The sequence below is a fragment of the Callorhinchus milii genome, unplaced genomic scaffold, assembly GCF_018977255.1.
Source record: "Callorhinchus milii isolate IMCB2004 unplaced genomic scaffold, IMCB_Cmil_1.0 Scaffold4, whole genome shotgun sequence".
Taxonomy (NCBI): domain Eukaryota; kingdom Metazoa; phylum Chordata; class Chondrichthyes; order Chimaeriformes; family Callorhinchidae; genus Callorhinchus; species Callorhinchus milii.
This window is the reverse complement of record NW_024704745.1, coordinates 17,021,085-17,048,381: the sequence shown is the minus strand read 5'-3', so window position 1 is coordinate 17,048,381 and position 27,297 is coordinate 17,021,085. Positions and strand designations below refer to the sequence as shown.

The 27,297-nt window shown below is 41.7% G+C and overlaps 1 long non-coding RNA gene across 1 annotated transcript; it reads right to left on the bottom strand.

The window, feature by feature from the left end:
- On the bottom strand, window positions 1–2,403 carry LOC103177452. Its single transcript, XR_487728.1, has 3 exons — window positions 2,327–2,403; window positions 1,736–1,809; window positions 1–487 (listed from the first exon to the last, which is right to left on the bottom strand). It is a non-coding gene; the product is annotated as an uncharacterized LOC103177452 (long non-coding RNA).
- Window positions 2,404–27,297: the final 24,894 nt, after the last annotated feature.

The window sequence follows — 27,297 nt, the reverse complement described above, 5'->3', positions numbered from 1 at the left end:
CCAACAGAGTGTTGAAGGCATAGCTGTTGCCAGGAGCTCAATCCTTCCTGGAACTGCCCCTAAATTATCAGAACTGATTACACTAGTATTACATTAATACACACCCTTGCCACTTTTTCTGAGAAGGACGCTGACACCTCATGGCTATTTACAGCAATGCACAAAGTAACACAACTTGAGACTCAAACATTGCAAAATTCACCTCATGGTGAAACAGTATATTAAACATGTTTTACTTAAGCAGGGCATATGTGTTTGCGTTGCATTAATCATTTTGTGTTCTGTATGCTGTGGGCTGTACGTTGACTGTGGAGTAAAGAACTGAATCTTCATATAATTGTTTATTTTTAACTTTGACCTTTAAGCTAGCGTATTCTGTCGTGTGGTCAGGCTGTGGAATTTGTATTTCATTATTTTTTCTTTTTGCAGGATCTTTGAAGATAATAGAGGCATAATTCTGTGCATCTTCACTGCAGGACACGTTCTCCTGTAACATAATGATCCATTAATTAAGTACTGTAGACTGAACTTTTACATTAATGTCAGAGTTCTCAGTAAAAACCTCCCTTATTTCCTTCAAGTTGAGCTAGCATCAGTGCAGACAGAAGTATGTGATCGAGTACTGCTGGAATTTAACCAACTAAAACTGTATAACTTGTCATTCAGAGCACTGTCTGGTGAGGTTCCCACTGCTTGCCGAGCTAGGACCTCCCTAGCTGTTAATGCTTTGTCTTGCAGGCTTAGCAGGAGCTAAATCGGAAAAATTTCTGCCACTCCCATGTCCTGCCAATGAGTCAGGCTTCCTATTTTTTTAATCAGCCAGTGTCCTTACATGCACTGTTATTAGAAGTAACAAGTCATTTTATTAGAATCAATGAGCAAATTTTGAAAATACTTGTTTTACCCATGAAGGTGTTAAAAAATATTACCATCGTTTGAAGGCAGTCTTCTGTGGTTCTTAAAAAAAAGTTATACATAGAAATGGCTTCAAAACCAAGGCTGTATTTAGGAACTGTTTGTGGGAAACTGCTTTCCGCAACCAACTGTCACATTTTGCCCACAAAGTACAGTCAATCCGTTTTACAGTCTATCCTGTGATGCACTTTGAGACATCTCAACAATATTATAAGGCACTATATCAAATGCAAGGATTATTATTATTGTTATTATGCTCTAAGATGCTACAAACATAGAGGAAATATAAACCCAAGAGGAATTTGTCCCCAATAATAGAAGTACACTGTAAACCAAAATTAATTTTTTTTCTAGAATATGCCATACAGACAGAAGTCCCACAGTGAAATATCAAGCTTATTTTAAACCTAAAGAGGAACTTTACAATGGTTCCTGACTCAAAGGCAAGAGTGCTACTTACTGAGCGAGGCTGATACTTGATCTGCCAATCACACACCAAAATAAATCAATTGCATTTTTGAATGAGTTGAAATTAGTTGTTCTAACCTTGTGCAGCTGCACCAGTGGTCAAACCACATTTAAAATATTGTGTACAATTGAATGTATACATAATAATTATGAATTAAATTCAGAAGGGTATCAAGGGTCATGGAGTAAAGGCAAGTAAACGGAGTTGAGGTACAGATCAGCCATGATCTAATAGAATGGCAGAATAGGCTCAAGGGGCTGCATGACCTACTCCTGTTCCTATGATCCTATCACATAGAACCAAGCTCTCGCTGTCAAAAACATGTCAAAAATGTCAAAACAATGCACTTACTTCTACAACTGACTCATTTCCCGATTGGCATATTTTTCGACCATGAATACAACATTCCTCACAGATCGATATATCTGTAAGAATGTTTTAGATATTTATAAATATTTTAGACAACATTTAGAATAGTGGTTTATTCAATACGAGGCAGTAATAACACGGATTCCAAATGTTCAGCACTGGTGGAAATTATACATCTATGACCTGTTTATATTTGCAGGCACTTTATTATCATAATTACATATTAAAATGATGTTATTTATTGAGATATTTTGTTAAGCTAGCAACTAGCTTAATTGTTAAGCTATTTGTATTTAAACTACATTGAAACATTTGCATATAAAGATATTTTCATTTTGCAGCTATGTTAAATTACTTACATATTATCTTTGTTACATTAATATGTTATATATGTGAAAAATTATGTTCAAATGATTCAGTTTGTAAAACAACAATATTTTTCCCATTAAAATGCTTTCTCCATAATTTCTTCTGAGATATTAAGGTAATTTGTGTACAAAACAATATTTCTGAGATGTTCAGCTAAATGTTAAATCGCATCAGATTGTAAGTCAACAACTTGGTATTGATTACCTTCATTCTTTCGTTTTACCCACTGATTCCTTATGAACCAGACACAAAGAGGCACGACGATGATGAGACTCAACAGGCTGAAGTGATTCTTAGATGAATCTGGAACTTGAATTGGATGGATTGTTAGCAATGTACCACAACAACTAATAATTTAAATGAACTTGCATACAATTCTTTTAAATAGCGATTTTCACACAATAGATCACATGCATCATCGTGTCATTTAATGGAATACCAAATATAATATTTGCATCACTTTAATGTTTTCACTCGTGAATTTTTAATCAAATATTTTGTTTTATCCTCTTCCAGTTTTGTCCTCGCCTCTTGTGAAGGCACTGAAAACACCGGGTGTGTTTGCAGGGGCACCAACCACAAATGGTTAGTAAAACTGCCTCATGTTAATGTTAAGGTTCTGTTAACTATTAATTATTGTCACTTTACAATCTTACTCGGCCAATCCATCCGGCAACTTGTAAAAGCAGTATAACACTTAATCTACATAGCAAATACTATAGGTTAGAGCTCCTGACACCTTTACTAATCTACGTTAGAGTGTTTCTATATTTCTCCTCTTCATCTCGCTTCTCATCTGCAGTGTTCACTGCAATTGACTAGTAAACATACCTTCAAAATTGTGGGAAAGACTATTACATTATAATGTAATAAAATGTTGTTAAAAGATGGTTGAGTTTTTGTTTACCTACCAAAATCAGTCATTGCACTTATGGTAAATCCTGTGAAGACTTTGAAATTTTCTTCTACGTTTTGAGAGATAATACTTTTAACAAGGCTAAGTCATGTAAAATATTCACTAGCTGCTTGTTTGTTTTTAAAGATACACTTTCCTGTGTAAATATAATATTCGTAAAATAAACACCAAGTAATATTAAATCGTTTTTTATATTTTTGTCAAGGAATCTTGAGATTAAGTCTGGTTTTGACAATACATAATGCGTAAGTATGAGAGTGAATGAGGAATTTTGTTCTAAACCTTAGGAATCAGTATTAAAATGCCTGAACTAAATTAACATTTGGTATGTTCATCCCCCCAAAAGGAAAATCATGATATATTTCATATTTGTGAAAACTTTCTATTTTTACCATTTGGCCACTGGTTTTTAAATTTCCCAATCCTTGTGTAGGATAATTTATATGTCAAATTCATCTGTATTGTAAGAAAATCGCAGTGTAAACAAAACAAAATTTACAATGAAAACAAGCACGAATTCTGAACTTTGTCAGTTACACTGAAGCCAACTTAATGCAGAAAACTGGCAAGAAATCCAATAAGGGCAATAGACTATGAAGCCCAAAGCAATAAGATTCAAGGAAAGCAAAATTATAGCAGTAAATCCACTGATTCTAAATTATTCAATTTCAAGAATATTACAGATTTAATAAGAGAGAACTAATCAGGGTTAGTCTTCTCCTATATTATATATTAATTATTCAATTTCTATTGATTTTAGAGAAAATTCAAACTTTTTATTAACTTTATCTAACTGAGTCTAACGTGAACTTTTTACCTTCGTAAACTAATCGGCATTGAAAAACTATTCAAATTAACCCTCATTTACTACCGAGACCAAGCAGCAATCATTTAAAAAATATCCAGAGTAACCCTCATTCATTTCCCCTCAGGTCTCTAAATTAGAATGTCTACCGAACCCTTTAACATTGAATTTACTGAAAATCAGAAAATACATTTGAATTAAATCAAAATTTTCCAGTCTCTGTGTGAGGGTAATTTATCTGCAAAAATCACTGTACATGTAAGAAAATCGCAGTGTAAAAACAAATGAAATTTACAAAGAAGATGAGCAAGGATTCTGAACTGTGTCAGTTACTTGAAGCCAACTTAATGCAGAACCTGGCTTTAAGAGGTCTCAATGCTGGCAGCACAATGAAGAGTATTAAAGTACAGCAGATCTTGTTTTTGATTTACAATAGTCATTGCTGGTTTCTAACATTAATAATAATAATAAATAATATAATAATCCAGACTTTCACCTTGGAAGAACGTCTCAAAGTGGTTCACAGGATTTTCTGTAAAATGTAGTAATGTAAACTGTGGATTTTGTAGGTGAACAAAATGTAATTAATCCTGGCAGTGGAGCTATTCAGGCAAAACCTTTTTTTTCAGAGCTGCCGAATATCCCTGCTATTTATACAACAACAATATAGTGCCCTTCACACTGGGTAGCGGCTCAGAGTGCTTAAATAATCTTTAACACAGAGAACCAGAATCCTTGTTAAAGATCATATGTAGACTGGCGCATTAGAAACCCAAAGCAGAATAGATACACATTGATTTTACAACTTCCTAAAAAATCTGGAAGTAACCAAAGTTTCTCTGAAAAAAAGAATGTGCACTATTACCTAGATGAATTGATCGGTTTAAACTGTTTTGGATTCTGGTTGGGAAAGCTTTAAATTAGCTGTACTCACCTAGTAAATGCAATTGCATTTTATTTTTCAATATGCTTTGTCCCTCTTTAAATATTTCAAAGCTGTATTCTCCGGCATCTGCAGCAATTGTGTGGATTAATCTGAGAGTGCCATTCTGAAAGACTTCTGCCCTGCCTTTAAAATCTCCATATGAGGAAATTGTATAATTTTTTAGCTTTGCAACACGTTTTGTCCCCTGTTTCCATTCAATTTCAGTGTATTTTTTTGAGCCTTGATCCCAAACATCTAACCAAGTTGGACTCCCCAGTTGACTGTAAACGTCCTTGTTGTTGTCACCGGCTTCTGTAAATCCTGCAACTTAAAGCGTAAAGTATCAAGAGAGAGTAAAATTGCATTAAACTCAATGGGTAACAAAGCTAAATAAGCAGGTTTTGTAGACAAGATACCATAAAAGGGCAATATTAAAAACCTGCTCGATCATATCCTTAACATTAGCGAAGGACAATAGATACACAATATAGAAACAGATGCTGTCTATTTATACTATACAAATATGCACTACAATTCCAAAAAAATTCTCATAAAACAATCTACCCAAGTTAATCAAGCTTTTGAATGAAATGCAGAATCTTTTAGATGTTTTACGGATATAATACATACACACACACACACAGAGGAAAGTGGATCCTACCTGCTTTGGAGGGGCTGATTGAATGCGTACAGAGAGAAATATGCATATAAAAGACACATCCAACAGATTTGCACCAAAGTAAAAATAGATACACGAAATACTTATAGCAATCGCCAATGCTACCCATTCAGTCACCTATACAAAACTCAAGTGCAATTCTCTGCACCTACACCAACCTCATTCAGTTATTGCTGATCCCAGATTTACTTTGTCCATTCTGAAAATATATAAAAGAATTCAGTTTTTAAAAAACAATGAATATATATATTTAAAATCAATGTTTCTTACCAAAGATAGCCAGAAGTACAAATAAGCTGAATTGTGGTACACAGATTTCGGAGGAAGCCATTCTGCCTAAATTTTAAGTGCCTGGGAGTAACTGACAAAAGAGTTTGAGAAACATCTATCTGAGCATAACTACCTCCCACCCATTCAGAGGGAGGAAGTTGAAGTGAGCATTGAGAGCAAGCACCAGATGTAGTATTCCGCAGTGGTGTCACAAGAGATCTCCAGGCAGGAGGGATGATATATGACAAGTAACTTTCCCAGTTGCAACAGGTCATCAAAGCATCCTTGTAGTAAAGAAAGAAGCTTGATACATACATGAGTGAGAAGGGAATAGAGGAGTATATGGAAAGGGGAATAGAGTTGATATGGAGGCTGGTGTGGAGTATAAGCACCAGCATTGACCAGTTAGGCCAAATGGATCAATCCTTCTATGTAACTCAATTCTATGTGGGTGCTAATATATAACCTGTCATGTATATAATATATAACCTATCATGTATATAATATATAACCTGTCATGTACGAACCAGGAAATTTATGGTACTTTTCCATCTAGGATCATCCTATCAATATTGAGTTTTGACTCACAGTTTTGAACATATTTATATGGAGGAACGAAACGGCCTTCTAACCTTTTTTTGGTTAGTCAGGTATTGAGATAGCGAAACTTTGTGGTTACCACATCACGGGAATTTGAAATCACAATATGACACTTTATTGCAATGCTGTGGTGTGCTGTGTTATCAGAGATATTGCCATTTGGATAAGACGTTAAACCACAGTCCCATTTACCTATTCAGGTTGATGTGAAAGAATCCATGGCACTACTCGTAAGGGGAAGGGAGTTTGGGCCAACAATATCCCAGGACCCTTCCTTTGTTTTTATTACCCATCTTAGAGCAATCTCTTATTATTATTTTTTATTATTGAAGTAAACCCCTGATAACTTGATGTGAACTTGTCATGACCGCTAAATATCCTTAATATGCTGTCAATATCTTGGCTGCATTTATTGATGTATTTATACATATGCCTTTAGTTTTTAAAAATCTATCAATCTCAGTTTTGAATATGTTCAATGACTGACCATCCACAGCTTCTGGGGTAGAGAATTCCATAACTTCACTACCCTCTGAGTGAAGAAATATTTTCTCAACTCTGTTCTAAAAGGCTGACCTTTAATCCTGGGACTATGACCCCTAGTTTTAGATTCTCCAACCAGGGGAAACAGTCTCACAATATCTACCCTGTCAAGACCCTTAAGAATCTTATGGGTTTCTATAATTGTTCTAATTGTTCTATATTCTATAGAATATAAGCTTAGTCTACTCAACCTCTCTTTCTAGGTCAACACCCCATCCCACGAACCAACCTAGTGAACCTACATTGGACCCCCTCCAAGGTGAGTTTATCCTTTCTTAGATAAGGAGACCAAAACTGCACACAATATTCTAGGTGCTGTCTTACCAAGGCCCTATACAATTCCAGCAAGACTCCCCTACTCTTGTATTCTAAACCCTTTGCAATAAACGCTAACATGCTATTAGCCTTCCTAATTGCTTGCTGTACCTGCATACTAACTTTCTGTGATTGGTGTACAAGGACACCTAAATCCCTCTGAATAGTAATACTATCTAGTCTCTCCTCTAGAAAATAAGCTGCTTTTCTGTGTTTTTCTACCTCGGTGAATAACTTCACACTTCCCCACATTGTACTCCATCGGCCACCTTCATGCCCACTCACTTATCCTCTCTATAACCCTTTGCATCCTCCTTGTGTCCTCCTTACAGCTGACTTTCCAACCTAGCTTTGTGTTGTCCGTGTCTTTTGGAAACTGGTTGGTAAGCCTATTCTGATGAAGGGTCATTGACCCGAAACGTTGACTCACTTTCCTATCTCCATAGATGCTGCCTGATCTGCTGAGTGTTCCCAGCGACTTCTATTTTGGTTCAAGATACATGCCTTCTTATTGTTAGTGGGAACACTGGTTGATTTCCTGCACAGTGCAAGGCCAGCAGGTCACTGTGGCAAGAATAACTGATCACTACTGAGCTCTGCTGATGGGACATGGCCAATGTATGTCCAGGGACAGCAAGGAGATTAATAACTGTCTGATTCTTGGAGATAATGCCTATAACGTCAACACATAGACTCAAGTGGAATTTGTCCACAACAGTAGAATTGCAAACCAAAGTGTTTTTATTTTTAGACCATGTTATAAATACAGGCAGTGAAATATCAAGCTTATTTCAAACTAAAGACGAACTTTACAATGGTGCTGATGTGCGGCCTCAGCCTCCTGACTGTGAGGCGAGAGTACGACCAACTAAGCCAGGCTGACACTTGAGCTGCCAATCACACGCCAAGGTAAATCAATTGCATTTTTCTCTGAGTTGAAACGAGTTGTTCTAACCTTGTGCAGCTTCACCAGTGGTCAAACCACATTTAGAATATTGTGTAGAATTGAATCTATACACACTAGTTATCAATTAAATTTAGAAAGGTATCAAGTGATATGGAGCAAATGTAGGTAAACGGAGTTGAGATACAGAGTCGTTCCACAGGCCGCAACCGTTTCGTTGCATGATTTTGTCCAGCCCACAAACCATTTCCGACTTCAATGTTTCACCTCCCGTCTGTGCTTCTATTCTGGTCAGTTACATTGCTGGAGTAAACAAAAGGGAGTTTTACTTTGCGTCTGAGTCCTGAAACGTTTTGGTGTTGAAAATTGTCGCTCCAAATGGAAAGTGTTTCACTCACCACTGGCCTTTACTACCATGACTTACGATAATAACACAAAGTTTTAAACAAACTATCTGATTTATATCCACTATCTCTATTATATGTTTGCGTCCAGAGCAGATCATTTTTCACTAAAACTAATTGTAAGCGATAGTATGTGTGCAAATTACTGGATGCACAGGGTAGCAAAATGGAACTTTCATACGTGTCCATCAATTGGCAGAATAAGTTTTAATATTATTGTGTAGTTGATATTACAACAAACGATGACAATCTTTTCCACTAACCGTCTGGTGTGAAGCAGTCATTTTTTTTAAAAAAAGGCTTATCTTGGTGAACTTCACCTGAACAAAAACAAAGTAGAACCAATGTAAAAACACATTTACACTGTTTGTAAACTTGCTCTTCAATGTAAAAAAAAGGAAATCAACAAGAAGTGAGAAGGACAGGAAATGCTGACATTCTGCATCATGTCAGTAAACAACGGAAAGCGAAAGTTTAATGTGTTATCAGGTCTCTGAAGAGTCACACCATAATCTAATGTTTTATTTCAGAGGCTGATCGACCTTCTGGGCATTTTATTTATATACGGGTACCTCTTCTTTTTCCATCTTAATGAGTGGATTCACAAACCCTTTCCAGCATAATGTAAGTTGAGACTTTGCCTCTACTTTACACCAGCCCAGTGTGAGGCGAGGGGAAGAAAAATGAGAAGCAAATGTGCTGAATAGATTCCGATTGTCCTACAATTCTCTGGGTCTTGTTTAAATTGGACCAAGTTAATGTTTTATTTTTCTCTCAAATAAGAAGTTACATGCAAACTATAAAATGTGGTCTTTAACAACAGTCTAAAAAACAATACTGACACAAAACTGAAATATGGTAGAAACTCACCAATAAGGATGACTAAAAACACTGCTGTCTGCACACAAAGAATTTTCCAGTCCCATAGAATGGGCCGTTAAAAAGACATAGCGGGCGAGTTTCAAGCAAAAGACAGTAAAATCTTTAACCATTTAATAGCTCCTATCAAGCTAATCCTTACAACAACAACAACAACAACAAGATTCCATTTATAAAGCGCCTTTCACATCAGGAGGACGTCCCAAGGCGCTGCACAGTTGGGTCATGACCCGAGCAGGGGGGAAATGGTCAGGGTGAGGGAAGGGAGGGAGCAAGGAGGGGGGAAATGGTCAGGGTGAGGGGAGGGAAGGGAGGGAGCGAGGAGGAGGAAGAGAGTCGAGAGGGGAGCTGAAGGCTCGGTCAAAGAGAAAGGTTTTGAGACCGGCCTTGAAGGAGGAAAGGGAGGAGGTGGCGAAGGCACTGGGGGATAGAGTTCCAGAGCCTGGGGGCTGACAGGCTGAAGGCCCGACCACCGATGGTAGGGCGATTGGGGCGGGGACGTGGAGCAGACCGGAGCCAGAGGAACGGAGGGTACGGGCAGGTAGGTAGGGGGATAGTAGGTTGGAGAGGTAGGAGGGAGCAAGGCCGTGAATGGCCTTGTAGGTGAGGATGAGGATCTTGAAATCAATCCTCTGGGGGATGGGGAGCCAGTGGAGGCGAGCGAGGGTGGGAGTGATGTGGTCCCGAAGCCTGGTGCGGGACAGTACACGAGCTGCAGAGTTCTGAATGACCTGCAGCTTGTGGAGTTCATAGTCCAAATATAATCTCAGCAAAATTAAGACAACAGAAAACTAGCATTGGGATTTTAAATAAAGCACAATGCAAGCATGACAAACAACAGAACCAAGAGCCACTATTGCTGGAGGTGAATATTGTTTGAATTCTATGACGGACATTCAAACCTACTCAGGAGCTCAATTAGTGAAACACTCTGAAGTTAAGATTTTAGACCTCTGAGTGGGCCTTATCACGTCATTCAGTTGACTCAAAGCGCTTTACAGAATATACTGTAAAGTGAATTGCCTGTTTATTTTGTGTAAGGTTTGATTCTTGTGTGTGCTAACATGTGTGCTGAGAACAATCTACATATTCTGTGGGAAATGAATGTGAACCCTGGTGATATAGGCAGGTTGACGATCATGTATGCTTACAAACAGTCAATAATATCACAATCTATTGACAATAATGTCAAGAATATCAACAATATTGAAAAATATTGTTTTTCAATGGAAGTTTTTATAGGTAGAGAATCTAAATGCACTACTCATCTAGTAAAAGCCTTTAACTGTAAATTAATCTTTGGGCAAACAGATCATGAAGTGAAGTGTGACACTCACTACAATTCTTTAAGGAATCGCCATCATAAACATCGAACAATTAATACAAAATATCTATGTATTGCAGATTTGCTTGTTTTTTTCTTCCCGTTGAATAATTGCTGTCTTTGGGCAGCTGAGTTTGGGCCAAATCTAAGAAGTAAAATAAAATCCATTTCAGCAATCACATCAACCATTAGTACGTAGACGCCTGCTGAATATGTTCAGTTATTTCCCATGCAACTACATATCACTGCCGTCAATAATATACTCATCAGTACAAAGTACACGGTGAGGCTTATGATTAGAGGCACATAACTCTTAACTAGGGTGAAATGTGAAACATGTAGACAATTAGAAACCTGACATGGCACAATAATCTTTGCAAATATTTTGTCTACACGTCATCCGAAAGATGTATCTGTGCATATTAGTACCTCCCCACAAAAACATGCTTAGTCACAGGAAAATAAAACACTGAACATGGTGAACCAGAAATATGGTACCTACAGCATTCGTCCTTCATTTCGAAAAAACGAAAATAATGATAATTCTAATAATAATCCTTGCAATTGATATAGCACCTTTGCACATTGTTGAAATGTCTCAAAGCGCTTCACAGAATATACTGTAAATTGAAGTGACTGTATTTTGTGCGCAATTTCATAAGTGTGAAAATTTTCTACTTCAACCATTTGGCCAGTGCTTTTAAAATTTCCCAGTCTCTGTGTGACTGTAATTTATCTGTAAAATCATTTGTACTCGTAAGAAAATTGCTTTGTAAACAAATTGAAGTTTACAATAAAGACAAGCAAGGATTCCAAACTATTCAGGTTTGAAGCCAACTTAATACAGAAACATGGCAAGAAATTCAATAAGGGCAATACAGTGCAAAATAATAAGATCCAAGGAAAGATAAATGATAGCAGTAAATGCATTGATTAAAAATTATTCCATTTCAAGAAAATTACAGTATTTAATAATAGAACTATTTAGGGTTAGTCTTATCCTATATTATATATTGAGTATTCCATTTGGCTTGATTCTCGGGAAAATTCTAACTTGTTATCAATTTTACCTGAGTTTAACGTGTACTTTCTACCTTTGTAAACTAATAGGCATCGAGAAAACTACTTAAATTAACTCTAATTTACTATCCATACCTAGCCCAAGCAGCAATCAGTTTAAAAATATCAATTTCTCCTCAGGTCTCCAAATTAGAAGCCTTTAACTTTGAATTTACTAAAAATCTGAAAATACATTTGAATTAAATTAAATTTTCCAAGTCTTTGTGTGAGGGTAATTTATCTGTAGAAAAAATTCCTTGAGTTATTCAGGCAAAACCTTTTTCTCAGAGTTGCTGAATGTTCCAAATACAAGAGGTAGTGGCTCAGAGTGCTTAAATAATCTTTAACACAGAGAGCCAGAATCCTTGTTAAAGATCATATGTAAATTGGTGCATTAGAAACCCAAAGTAGAATAGATACACAAAGGTTTTACAGCTTTCTAAAAAACCTGCTGGTAACCAGTGTTAATCCGAAAAAAAGAGAATATACATGGTAACCCAGAGCAGTTGTTTGCATGGACTGGGCTTGAATTCTAGTTGGGAAAGGTTTAAATTAGCTGTACTCACCCAGTAAATGCAATTGTATTTTATTTTTCAATATGCATCGTCCCTCGTTAAATATTTCAAAGCTGTATTCTCCAGCATCTGCTGCAATTGTGTGTATTAATCTCAAAGTGCCATTCTGAAAGACTTCTGCCCTGCCTTTAAATTCTCCAAATGAGGAAAATGTAACTTTTTTTTTCAGCTTTGCAACACGTTTTGTCCCCTGATTCCATTCAATGTCAGAGTACTTTTTTTGAGCCTTGATCCCAAACGTCTAAACAAACTGGACTCCCCAGTTGACTGTAAACGTCCTTGTTGCTGTCACTGGCTTCTGTAAATCCTGCAACGTTAAAGCGTAAAGTATCAAGAGAGAGTAAAATTACATTAAGCTCAATAGGTAACAAAGCTAAATAAGCAGGTTTTGTAGACAAGATACCATAACAGGGCAATATTTTAAAAGAGCTTCTCGATCACATACCTAACATTCGTGAAATACAATAGGTGCACAATATAGAAACAGATGCTGTCTATTTATATTATACCAATAGGAACTATAATTCCAAAAAAACCCTCATAAAACAATCTATCAAGTTAATCAAGATTTTGAATTAAATGCTACCTGCTTTGGAGAGGCTGATTTAATGCATATAGAGTGCAATATGTCTTATAAAAGACACATTCTGCAGACTTGTACCAAAGTAATAATAGTTGCACTGAATACTTATAGCAATCGCCAATGCTACTCATTCGGTTAGCCAACTATACAAAACACAAACACAATTCCCTGCACCTACACCAACTTTACTCAGTTATTGCTAATCCCAGAGTTACTCTGTAACTCCATTCTGAAACTAAATATATCCAAAAATTCAGTTTTTAAAAAAACAATGAATATATATTTTAAATATAAAAAACATTTTTTTACTGAATATAGCCAGAAGTACAATTAAGCTGAATTGTGCTACAAAGATTTCCAAGGAAGCCATTCTGCCTGATTATTAACTGCCTGAGAGTAACTGACAAAGGAGTTTGAGAAACATCTATCTGAGCATTTCTCCTCCACCCCCCCTCCTTCAGAGGGAGGAAGTTGAAGCATTTAGAGCAAACCCTGGATCCTGTTTGCAAACTGTTCGTAGTAAACTGCTGTACACAATTGAGAGCAAACCCTAGATGGAAAGTTCAGCAGTGCTATCACAAGAGATCTCCGGGCAGGAGGGATGATGTACCACAAGTAACTTTCCCAAGTGCCACAAGTCATCAATGCATCCTTGTAGAGAGAAGCTTGAGGCGTACATGATCGAGAATGGAAATAGAGGAGTATATGGAGAGGGGAATAGAGGAGAGATGGAGGCTTCTGTGGAGTATAAATATCAGTATGGACTAGTTGGACCAAATGGATCAATCAGTCTATGCAACTCAATTCTATGTAGATGCTAATATATAGGTACCTACTTTCAGGTCCCTTCTGAAGACCTTTCTTTTCGACCGCGCCTTTGGTCACCTTCCTCCCCCTCCCCCTGGCTCGGCCCCGAGATTCGTTACTGTGAAGCGCTCTGAGACTCCATCCGGCATGGAGGGCGCTATATAAATCCAAGTTGTTGTTGTTGTTGTACCTGTGTCATATACTAACCAGGAAGTTGTATAGTAGTTTTCCAGCTCGGAGCGTTCTATCAATATTGAGTTTTGACTCAGAGTTTTCAATGTGTTTATATGGAGGAACCAAATAGGCTTCCAACCCTTTTTTTGGTTAGTCGTGTATTCAACATACATGGAAACTCATTGCCAAGATCCTCCAAATCCTTATTTCAGGTGAGGTTATTATGGGCATTGCTTTCTATTCAGGAAATGTTGTGCTGTTGAAGGATGTTATATAATAATAATCCTTGCATTTGATATAGCACTTTGCACTTCTTCGAGGCGTCCCAGAGCGCTTCACAGAATATACTGTAAAGTGAATTGACTGGAAATTTGTGGGTGAAACGCGGCAGCCAATTGTGTCCCACAAACAGTCATGGACTGTTTTTTTTTCCTTGAGGGATTATTATCAGGAGTGGATTAAGAAAACTTGCCCAAGGTTTCAACCTGCCAGGAATCAAACCCAGGTCTCTCGCTTGTGAGGTGAGTGCTCTAACCATTGAGCTACAGGACTCCAGTGTTGAAAGCATTGAATTCTTTTACATGAGCTGCATGTATAGGAATTAAACGGATTGGGCAGTGATGTGCCAGAGAGTGTGGATGTGCCTTGTCTGGGACAGGGAGCGAGTGTGGGCCTGTCAGGGAAAGTGTTTGAGTCCTGAAAACAGAGCAAATAAGATAATGGCTCAAGTCTAGTGTGCGTGCAAATATTTTCTATAAAATGTTGATGTTTGGAGAACTGTACCTCAGCAAAGAATCAATAGCATCAGGAGAGGCGTGGAGGAGATAAAGCTGATGAAAATGGAACATCTGGCAAGTCTACTCCTGGTGTGAAAGAAATAGCACTTGACAGGTTAAATGAGGCTTTTTTCAACAAATAGGAAGCGGCTGGTGCTGGGTATGTTTACAACCTTCAGTGAGGAAGTGTATTTTGGGAACTGAATTTCAGATGAGACTATTATGAACGTTGGCTTCTATTCAGGAAATGTTGTTGATATTACAACAAATGATGACAATCTTTTCCACTAATCGTCTGGTGTAAATCAGTCTTTTTTTAAAAAAAAAGTGGAGTCCTGTAGCTCAGTGGTTAGAGCACTCGCTTTGCAAGCGAGAGACCTGAGTTCATTTCCAGGCAGGGCGAAACCTTGGGCAAGTTTCCTTACTCCACACAGAGCCTAATAATAATCCCTCCAAAAACCAAAAACAACAATAAAAATTGGTCATTTTCAATCTACGACTGTTTGCCCACAAATATACAGTCAATTCACTTTACAGTGTGTTCTGTGAAGCGCTTTGGGACGTCCTCCTGACGTGAAAAGCGCTATATCAAATGCAAGGATTATTATTATTATTACAACAAATGATGACAATCTTTTCCACTAATCGTCTGGTGTAAATCAGTCTTTTTTTAAAAAAAGGCTTATCTTGGTGAACTTGACCTGAACAAAAACAAAGTAGAACCAATGTAAAAACACATTTACACTGTTTGTAAACTTGCTCTTCAATGTAAAAAAAAGGAAATCAACAAGAAATGATAAGAATAGAAAATGCTGACATTCTGCAACATGTCAGTCAACATCGGAAAGCAAAAGTTTAATGGATTAACAGATCTCTGAAGGGTCACACTGTGATCTATTGCTTTATTTCAGCGGCTGATTAGCACTTTGGGACGTCCTCCCGACGTGAAAGGCGCTCTATAAATGTAATTTTGTTGTTGTTGATAGACCTTCTGGACATTTTGTTTTTATGCGGATGCCTCTTCTTTTTCCATCTTAATGAATGGATTCACAAACCCTTTCCAGCATAATGTAAGTTGAGACTTTACCTCTATTTTACACCAGCCCAGTGTGAGGCGAGGGAAAATAAAATGATGCTCACTTATGTTGTAAAAAAAGTTAGACAAGCAAGTACAAGGGAAGGGTATTGGAGGCTATATGGAAAAAGAGGGATTTGGCTGGCTTCTTAGAGAAGCAAATGTGTTGAATGGATTCCGATTGTCCTACAATTCTCTGGGTCTCGTTTAAATTGGACCAAGTTAATGCAAACTACAAAATGTGGTCTTTAACAACAATCCAAAAAACAGTACTGACACAAAACTGAAATATGGTAGAAACTTACTAATAAGGACAACAAGCAAACTGAGGAATTGATTTCACCAGTGAGATTGTGTTACTATACTGTATAATATGTTGAAATGGACAAGACCAAATTAGCGATAAGAGCGGTTTTCAGCGGGAGTGCAATAGAGCTGAGGAGAGAGACTGGTTGACCGTGTCAGCCATTAGGTAGGAGAGGAGGGGAAGGTGAGTGACCAGCAGCTGGGTGGGGAAGGCTTCAAGGCAGCAGGAGGTGAACACATTCGGGTGATTGTGGTTGAGAGGGAGGGAGCAATGGGGCAAAGGAAAGTAAGGTGTGGGGAGTGGCAGGAGCCGTGGCGGAGGGAGAAGGCAGTGTGGATCGTCTGGGAGGGGTGAAAGGGGATATGGGTTGGGGGAGGACAGTGCAGCCAAGTAGATGTTTTCAATCTTCAAGGCGAACAAGTCTAGGACCTCTTCGCACTTGCCGTTTGATGCGAGGATAGAGGGGGCCTGAAGGATGCACAGAGGAGGTGATGGACAGTGGAAAACAGCATTTTTGGGTTGTTGTTTGCCTCCAGGATGGCTTTGAAGTAAACGTCAGTTTGAGCCTATGAAAGGGAAAGGTGGTAGGTGTGTAGGTGCTCCAGCCACAGTTGACAGTGTATCATGAGGCTGGATTTCTGCCATCTGTGCTCGAGCGTCCGGGTTTGTGTTTTGAGTGAGCGGAGATGACTGTGGTACCAGGCGGAGTTGGTGGGTTTGGAAACAACCCCGGATTTCAGTGGAGCCAGGGAATTGAAGGTTGTGGAGAGAAGGTCATTCAGCAGCTTGTTGGCTGCATCAGCATCGCTGCAGTTGGAGGGCCAGAGGGAGAGGAGGTCTGAGGAAGAGAGGGCACTTGTGAGGGACTCAGGGGGAAGCTTTTTCCAGTAGTGGAAAAAAATGATGGAGGGTTTGGAAGAGGGGATGGGGATGTGGGAGGAGAGGGAGATGAGGAAGTGGTCCGAGATGGCCTGTCCATGATAGACAGGTCAAAAATGTCAAGGCCATGTGTGATGATTGGGTTGAGGGAGTGGCCATGGTTGTGGATCAGCAAGTTGATGTGCAGGGTGAGGTATAGGGAGGAGAGGAGGGCAGTGAAATCCAAGGAGGTGGTGAAAGGAAAGTTTAGGTGGAGGTTGAAATAACCTATTGTGAGCAGATGTTCAGTGCAAAGGGACAGGGATGAGAGGAGAGAGGAGATATCGGTGAGGAAGAAACCAGGAAGTTTGGTGGGGAATGATAAATGAAGAGGATTTTGAGGGAGAGCGACAAGGGATGGTAAAGGGTGAGATGCTCAAAGGAGGAGAAGCAGCCAGAGAAATAGGGGAATAAAGAAGGGAAGCTTGAGAAATGAGGTCCACCCCGCCTCCACATAGGTTGGCGCGGGGGATGTGGTGAAAAGGCTTCAACAAGGGGCACGAGGTCACCGGGGGAGAGCCAGGGTTCTGTAGGCTCAAGAATATCAATGTGCTCATCCAAGATGAGGTTATGGATAGTAAGGGCTTTATTGGAGAGGGAGCGGACATTTTTGGAGGGAAATGCGGATAGGTTTTATGGTGGGGGGATGGAGGAGAGAATGGTGTAGAGAGGATTTGGGGTCATGGGGGAGAAATGACTGGAGTTTGAGGAGTGGGGAGAGTTGGGGAGGGTATGGATGAGGGAGGGGAAAGGGGTGCTTGCCTTTCAGAGGCGTTTGGTGCAGAGAGAGTGAGTGATGGGACAGTTGGGGTGGCTGCTCTGGGACAACCAACGTCAGGAGCCACGATGGGCCTGGTGGAGGATGCCCAGGCTGGAGCAGGGTGGGGCGTAATGGTAGGGTCCAAGAGAGAGAGAAGGTGAGGAGGGCGGTGGGAGAGAAGGACATAGTGTGAGTAGCGGACAGAGGGAGGGTAGGACAAGGAACATTTTCAGGGGGAGCGGCTCGGGTCGGGGAGGCAGCCAAAACTTGTATGCAGAGACCGAGAGCGAGTGATCATGTGGGGCAGCATTAGCCGACAGGCTGCGGAAGACGGATGGGGTGTCGGGTGGTGGGGGTGGTGTTCGGTCAGGGCGGGGTGGGGGGAGGTGGGGCGGCGTTGGGGGGCGCGGGGAGAGGGCGGGGTGCAGATGGGAGAAAAACAACACGGGCTAGGTTGCTGAGTTCACATTGGGTAGGTTTCAATCTCTCTCATTGAAAATCTCAGTTCCTTATTTGCTTGCAAGTAATATCTGTGTTGAAGGAGCTCAACATCAGAAGACACTGCAAAACACAATGTAAGGCAAAATACAAATATATTGGAAAAGCCTGTTGCGAAAGCAAATTTTCACCAAAGCAGCAACAGTTTAAATTGCAAGTCTGACTTCATCTTACGAGGATTGTCTCCAAGAGAAACGGGAGAAGCAGAAAATGTCAAACACGACACATCAAGCGAATGCCAGGATGATCTACCCTGGATAAGATGTGTGTGTCAGTCAGTTCTGTGCTGTCCGCTCAGCTGTGCAGCGCGCAGGGCTGTCCGCCCGGCCTCAGACAGCCCCGTTGTGTCCGCAGAGCTGTGCAGCGCACAGACCTGTCCGCTCCGCATCAGTCAATCGCGTGCTGTCAGTCCGTCCTACATCTGTGGGACCCGTGCTTTCCGCGCAGCTGCGCAGCGCACAGGGCTGCCCACCCCATGTCAGTTGGTCCCGTGCTGTCCGCATGACTGCGCAGCGCACAGACGTGTTCGCCCTGCGACAGTGGTCCCGTGCTGTTCTCATGGCTGTGCAGCACACAGGCCCCACCCACCCATCCACTACCACCACCAAATCATACTCAGAATAGCAGCAGCAAACCCTCTCCCCAAACGGTGCTGTCACCTCGAACTCGGTTCCCATTGCACTGATCAGAAAGTTAACTCAATCAACCGAAGATGTAACACAGTATTGGGTTGTGGGAAGCTCTGTTTCAGGGCTGCCCAAAGACTAGAGCTGCACTTTTGTGCTGTTTTCTTCTAATATGGAAAGGGCAGACACTGAATGGCCAAACAGTCTTCTGAATTCCTACATTTTCACTTTGTTCAATAGAAATGTGTATTGTTGCAATATTGTGTTGTGTCACGAGATGGTGCTGGTGCACTGTGTATTTAAACAAAAAGCCTGCTGTTCTGAAAACAGAGGAACAAATGTTCTCCTGTTCACCCTTTAATAAACAGAAAGGATGATTGCAATCACCAAACTGAGGCAGTTTTCAATTTGGCAACAGCATTGCCGTCCTTCTGATGAGATGTTAATGTAATGTCTCGTATCTCAGTTCAGGTGGGCGTTGAGGATTCCATGACAACAACAACAAGATTTCATTTATAGAGCGCCTTTCACGTCGGGAGGACGCCCCAAGGCGCTGGACAGTTGGGTCAGGACCCGAGCATTGGGGGGAAATGGTCATGGTGAGGGTAGGGAAGGGAGGGAGCGAGGAGGGGGTAGAGAGTCGAGAGGGGAGCTGAAGGCACAGTCAAAGAGAAAGGTCTTGAGACCGGCCTTGAAGGAGGAAAGGGAGGAAGCGGTGAAGGCACTGGGGGACAGAGTTCCAAGCCTAGGGGCTGAGAGGCTGAAGGTCCGGCCACTGATGGTAGGACGGTTGGGGCAGGGGATGTGGAGCAGACCGGAGCCAGAGGAATGGAGGGTACGGGCAGGTAAGGAGGTGGAGAGGAAGGTCGGAGAGGGAGGAGGGAGCAAGGCCGTGAATGGCCTTGTAGGTGAGGATGAGGATCTTGAATTCGATCCTCTGGGGGATGGGGAGCCAGTGGAGGCGAACGAGGGTGGAAGTGATGTGGTCGCGAAGCCTGGCAAGGACCTTGGACAGGAAGGGAAGGTTGGAGATGGGCCAGTAGCTAGATGGCTGCGACGCATCAAGGGAGGATTTTTTCAAAGTGAGAGTGATGGTGGCAATTTTTAGGGGAATGGGAACAGAGCCAGAGGAGAGGAACAGGTTGATGATGTCTGTGATAAGTGGGGCAAGGAGGTGGAGCTGAGAGATAAGGAGTGGAGTGGGGATGGGGTCAAGGGAGCAGGTGGTGGGTTTCAGGGACAGGATGAGTTTGGTGACAGAGGGTGGGGTTTGAAGGTGTGTAGGGAGGATGGGTAGGCGTCGGAGTGTGGGAGAGAAGGGGTGGGGGGTGGGTGGAAGTTGGAGGGGGAGTGACCGCGGAGCGGATTCCCTTGATTTTGGATTCAAGGAAATCCAGCATCTCCTCGCAGTGAAGGTTGGAGGAGATGACCTGCGCGGGGTGGCGGGGGGGACGGAGAAGTCGGGATGTGGTAGAGAACAGAAGCCTGGGGTTGTTCTTCACCTCCAGGATTATCCTGGAGTAGAAGGACGACTTGTCCAAGGCTAGAGTGGAGCGGTAGATTTTGAGGAGGTCCAGCCAGATTTGTCGGTGGACCGTTAGGCCAGATCTGAGGCAGGTGCATTCAGCGGCCCGCACCTGGCTCTTCAGTGAGCGGAGGTGGGTGATGAACCAGGAGGAGGAGTGAGTAGGAGACAGTACGGGAGGTGATGGGGGCAAGAGTGTCGAGTGTGGAGGAGAGGGTGTTGTGGAGGAGGGTGAGAGCAGAAGAGGGGTCAGTGAGGGTTGAAGGCCAGAAGAAGAGGAGTTCAGAGGACTCCAAGGCAGCGGTTAGGGATTGTGGGGGTAACTTCTTCCAGGGGCGGTAGAAGATGGTGGTGGGTCTGGTGGAGGTGGGGAGGGGGGTGGAGGTGGTGAAGGAGATGAAGTGGTGATCAGAGACAGCCTTGTCGGTAATGGTGACATCCGAGACACTGAGGCCCCGGGTGATCATCAAATCGAGTAGGGTAGAAATATCGGAGATGAAGGTGGGAGAGGTTTTAGGGGGCCGGTAGAGGAGGAGGATTTTGAGTGAGAGAAAGGAGGGGTGGGAGAGGGTGAGGTGCTCAAAAGGCACCTGAAGCTCTTCAGAAAGAGAAGAGAGTTTCTCCTGGTGTCCTGACCATTCGCTTCATGGCTGATGTAGAACATTACTGTGGGAAAATTAGCTGCCTACAAAGCGTTTGCCTACAAAGACACTACACTTTAGAACAATTACCTGTGGAGGGCTTTAATACGTTGTAGGCATTGTATAAAATGCCAGAATTGTTATGATTTGATTGAGATCTTTTCCCCTCCAATTCAGTGTTAGCTGCTCACGGACAGTTGTGTTGTTACAAATACCCTCAATACAGTGGGCTACAAACAGCAAAATTTCCAACTCCCACTCACTAGCTATTGAATCCTCTGCCTCCCCCCACCCCACATTCCCCACTGGAAAATCCATGTGCAGGGAGAGTGGGCAAGGATGGGAGTCTACGCAAAACACTTCAGATGCTGGAAATCAGAACCGGATGAAGGGTCGTGGACCCGAAACGTTGACTCACTTTCCTTTCTCCATAGATAGTGCCTGACCTGCTGAGTGTTCCCAGTGACTTCTGTTTTTGTTAAGGATGGGACTGTATCAGGCTGCTGTTCTTGAAAAAGAATCAACTCCCGAATTAAGACTAGGTTCAAGAATTCTGCACAACCTCAACTTTTAAAACAAAGTGACTTTACAGGCTAAGACTAGGTGGAATTTCGGATCTCTGGTGCCCAGCCTTCAGCGCTGGTCAAGAAATCAACGCTTTAAACATTTCTTCTCTGATAAACGGAGACCTTGGTCAGGCAGTGTGTTGTACTGTGACGTCTGACAGGCTGGAGATGAAATGATCATTGCGCCTCACACGTCCAGCCTGTCAGAAAGGATTTGGTGGATCAGCGTTGAAGCCGGGCAGAGCAACAACTGCACGTCAGGAAATTGATCCACACGGGAAATAATAAAGCGGTAAACAATGTCCAAGTTGATGGAATACAATGAAGCCGATCTCATGTCACACCACACCTTACAGTAATGCAATACAATCCAGGCTTCACCTTAGATTGACTGTGGCTTTGAGATTTAGTGAGAGGTGTTGCTTCGTAATGCTCCAGAATGTTGCTCAGACATTGAGGTCACAATAAAGTTATGAGGGTCAAGCTATCCGTGATGTTTTAACAATAATAATAATAATCCTTGCATTTGATATAGCGCCTTATCAGACGTCTCAAAGCGCTTCACAGAATATATTGTAAAGTGAATTAATCGTATATTTTGTGGGCGAAATGTTGTAGGCATTGTATACCAGAATTCTTATTTTATTGAGATCTTTTCCTCTCCCGTCCAGTGTTAGCTGTTTTTGGACAGTTGGAATGTAAAAAGTTCTCTCAAAGCAAAATTGAGTCCGATTTTCTCAGTAAGACTCCATTGCTGCGTTGACTGTAAATGTGTTCTGCTTTCTCTAGAAGGACATTTGGAATATCAGCAAAATATTTCTCCTCTCTTTCCCCACCACCCCTCCTCCCCCAAACTTGTTTCCCTAACGATTTGGGCTTCCTCCCAACGTAAAAGGCATTATACAAATGTTATTTGTTGTTGTTGATTTTTTCCTCTTCTACACTCCTGAAGAAACAGTATTCATTTACGCTGGTCCCTATGAGCAGATCACACCCTCACGGTATCTGGCCCGAATTGCCACTCACAAATTCATCGCAAACTTTGGGAGTTCTTAGGTTGAGCCAATATTTTAATATAGTTTAAAAAAACTATGAACATTTAACAATGACTCAGAATTGAGTTTTGTGAGTACTGCGTTGTGTACTACAGGGGGGCTCTGTGGGAGCACGCTCATCTTGTCTGATGATCAGCGATCTGTGTTTTATTTTATTGGCAGGTCAGTGTGGAGAGAAATGCACATAGACTGTGTTATACACAAGTGTTCTTCACTGAGTGTATATTAATTGCCGTCTCTCTCTCTCTCTCTTCTCGAGGATTTTTCTGGTGCTAACAACAAGCAACACAGAGAACACTGTGTGAAAGAATACAGTCTGTCAGTCAGAGACCAGCCCAACAGGTTTCATATCCTGAGGGAAGGGCACACAACCAATTCATCCCTGAGGTGCCTGCAGATCTGTGGAAAATTCCAGACAGTTTTTATACCTTTCCACAAATGAAGCAACGAAAAACACACAAATATTAATAATAACAATTAACAATAATAATTGCATTTGAGATAGTGTCTTCCACGTCAGGAGGATGTCTCAAAGCGCTTCATAGGATTCAATGTAATGTGCAGTTACCGTGCACTTTGGAGGCAGAATATTACAAAAATGCAGCTACTGAAACTGGAGGTGTTACACATCACTGTGATGGGACCTAAACTAACTAGAATTAGTTAGTTCTAACAAACTAATAAAAATCAAACATTTTAATATCTTTTTCTTTCCATTATATTCTCTTCCCTGTTTTCTATTTATTTCACTATTTTCAATGTTATTTTAACTCGCTGAGATGTCTCTCTCCACTGCACTGCTCCTAAGGTCTGCCCTTATGTGGTGTGACCAGAACTGTGTGCAATACTCCTGGTGCAGTCTGACCAGCGCCTGTATGACTGTATGATGTCTGGGATCTGAATTTGACAGATTTGGCAATTTAGCCCAACATCCTGTTTGTCTTATTTTTGCTGCTTCACACTATTTTGACATGGTGAGCAATGAGTCAACTATCATCCCTGGATCTCTTTCAGCTTCCTCTTTGGTTCTATCCAATTCATAAACTAATATTAAAAGACTTTGGCTGTTTCCTTTAATTCTATACTCTCCAGAATTTACTGTCATCTAGAAACATAACTCAATCTTCCAACGAGTCTGGGTTTCAGGATGACTCATACAGGGCAAAATTCACGAAATGTTTTGTTTGCTGGCCTTATTTTCAAAATTTGTTGGTTTAAGATTTTGTCAATCTTGATCGAATCTTGCAATCCAATATTTGCAATCCAGAAGTCCTTACTGATGCAACAACTCCTTTTCAACTCCAAAGACTACTTCCTAATGAACATCTAAATGTACATCAAGTCACTGAGGTCAGCGCCTTGGGACGTCCTCCTGACGTGAAAGGCGCTCAATAAATGGAATCTTGTTGTTGTTGTTGTTGTCTATAAATCACACATGATTTCAAAACAATAATTTGCATTTATGCAGCACCCTTCACATAGGATAATGTCCCGGAGCATTTCACAATGCTGGGGTTGGACATCGAGTGGGGGAAGAGAAGGGTGAACATGGGTGTGGCTCACAATCATAGGCATAGTTGATAGAGATGCTTTCTCTTGTTATAGATGCTGTCATTACACACTTTACTCTCCTTTTGAACACGTAATGAAAAAGTCACTCGATTTAGCGAGAGGCACATGATGTGTTACAACAGATTTCGCATTGACGAGTTTCCTCTTTTTAATGATGAATGTAACTCTGCATCATACAAACAAAACTATAAAGCATGGTTTTAATTGTCAAGGTCAAAGCATACCTCAATTGATTGTAAAAGTTAGCTGGTAAACCATTTTCTAAAATGCGTCATAGGATGACTGCTCGTGTTACATGAAAAGAGCTGACGGACTGGTCTGACAGCCGGTTACCAAAGTTAGGAAGTACAGAGGAGAAGTGAAAAGGGAAATAAGGGTCGAAGACATTGTAGAGAAAAAATTAGCAGGAGCCATAAAAGGGAACACTGAGGTATTTTATAAGCATATCAAAGTAAAAGGTTAGTCAAAGGTCCAATTAGGGACCACAGTGGAAATCTTCTTGTTGAGGCAGAGGGCATGGTTGATGTATTAAATAAGTACTTTGCAACTGTCTTCACAAAAGAAGACGATGCAACCAACGCCACAATATCGCAGGCATGTGAACAGAAATTGGATATAATAAAAATCAACGGAGAGGAGGTACTATAAAGGCTGTCGGTGCTCAACATAATAATTCACCTGGTCTGGACGGGATGCATCCTAGGTTACTGAGGGAAACAAGGATGGAAATAGCGGAGGCTCTGGCCACAAACTTTCAATCCTCTTTGGACACTGGAGTGGTGTCAGAGGACTGGAAGATTGCAAATGTTACTCCCCTGTACAAAAAGGGGCAGAAGGATAAACCTGAGAACTACAGGCCAATCAGCCTAACATCAGTAGGGAAATTTCTGGAGACTATAATCCAGGACAATATAAATTCTCACTTTGAAAAATATGGTTTAATTAAGGACAGTCAACACAGATTTGTTAAAGGCAGATCGTGTCTGACAATCCTAATAGAATTTTTTGCTGAAGTGACTGAGAGGGTGGATGAACAACAACAACAACAACAAGATTCCATTTATAAAGCGCCTTTCACGTCAGGAGGACGTCCCAAGGCGCTGTACAGTTGGGTCATGACCCGAGCAGGGGGGAAATGGTCAGGGTGAGGGAAGGGAGGGAGCAAGGAGGGGGGAAATGGTCAGGGTGAGGGGAGGGAAGGGAGGGAGCGAGGAGGGGGAAGAGAGTCGAGAGGGGAGCTGAAGGCACGGTCAAAGAGAAAGGTTTTGAGACCGGCCTTGAAGGAGGAAAGGGAGGAAGCAAGGCGAAGGCACTGGGGGATGGAGTTCCAGAGCCTGGGGGCTGAGAGGCTGAAGGCCCGACCACCGATGGTAGGGCGGTTGGGGCGGGGGATGTGGAGCAGACCGGAGCCAGAGGAACGGAGGGTACGGGCAGGTAGGTAGGGGGATAGTAGGTTGGAGAGGTAGGAGGGAGCAAGGCCGTGAATGGCCTTGTAGGTGAGGATGAGGATCTTGAAATCAATCCTCTGGGGGATGGGGAGCCAGTGGAGGCGAGCGAGGGTGGGAGTGATGTGGCCCGAAGCCTGGTGCGGGACAGTACACGAGCTGCAGAATTCTGAATGACCTGCAGCTTGTGGAGGGAGGTGCGGGAAGGCCGGCGAGGAGAGAGTTCCCATAGTCCAGCCTTGAGGTGACAAAGGCGTGGACCAGGGTTTCAGCAGCATGAGGGGTGAGGTAGTGCCGTAGTCTGGCGATGTTCCGAAGGTGATGGAAGGCAGTGCCAGTTGTAGTGCGGATGTGAGGGAGAAAGGACAGCTCAGGGTCGAACAAAACGCCGAGGTTCCTGACTGGCTTTGAGAGGTGGAGAGTGCAGCCTTGGATGCTGATGGTGTCAGCGCCTGAGGTGCGGAGGCGCTGACGTGAGCCAATCAGGAGGGCCTCGGTTTTTCGCACGTTGAGCTGAAGAAAGTTGTCTCTCGTCCAGAAGGTAGTGCAGTAGATGTAGTTTATCTAGATTTGGAATGAGCGAATGTGTCCATCTGTGGAGATGATTTCTTAGAATTTGGGGATTCTTGTACCTTGGACAGATATAAGAAATGGAACAAAAATGTTCCATTCCTCAGCAGTTACTTTGTAAGTTTAGCTAGCTGCAGACTAGCAAGCTTTTCATATGCAAAGGAAGCGCCGGATGAGTTGTGTTATGGTGTTTATTCGTGTAGATTTAAATGAAAATGAGTGCTAAAATTAATGCTAAAAGCACATGCAAATAGCGTCTTGTTCCATTCATTCCTTGTTACTTTCGCAGCTGCATGAGTCTGCGTGCACAGGGCATGAACGACTGCAATAGGTGGTTAAATAAAGGCATTATTCCTGAAAACTATCTATTCCTTCTCCCTCCCTTCCTGCAATTCTGTCTACCAAGTGCACAGTCACAGCACTCCAGTGCACAGTCAACAGTATTATTAAATCCTTGTTATTAAAATTGTTAAATAGGCCTTTAACCCCTCTGTCTGGACATTAACTCACATCCTGTGCATGAAAGCACATGGGTGTAACATGCTAAAGCAACCAATCTCCATCGCAGAGGTCATGCATTCTTCGCTCCTTCTGCCAGGATGGGATTCTTCCCAGAAACAAAGACCAAAAGTCTTTCTTGTTGTCCTCAACTTGTTTCTGATTTGATACCCACTGCTTCCAAAATGGTCTTACAGTCTTCCCTCATCTCCAGCCAGTAACAAGTCAGGTCAAACCTCACAAGTACAACAAGATGGGAACGTGCTGTCACATTTTACACACTGAAGGTTACTAGGGTATGGAATGCCCTGCCAAAAAACGTTGACTTGGGCAGAATACATAGTAGCTTCTGAAAGGGAATTAAGTAAATATTTGAAAAGGGAAAGTATAAAACCATGTGAGGAAAGGACAGAGTAAATGGGACATTGCTGTGAGCAAATTAGCTGCGCATTCGCCCACAAAATACAGCATCACTGCGCTTTACAGTAAATCCTGTGAGATGCTTTGAGGCACCTTTCTGATGTGAAAAGTGCTATATCAAATGTAAGGATTATTATTACGCTGCATAGCTACCCTGACTG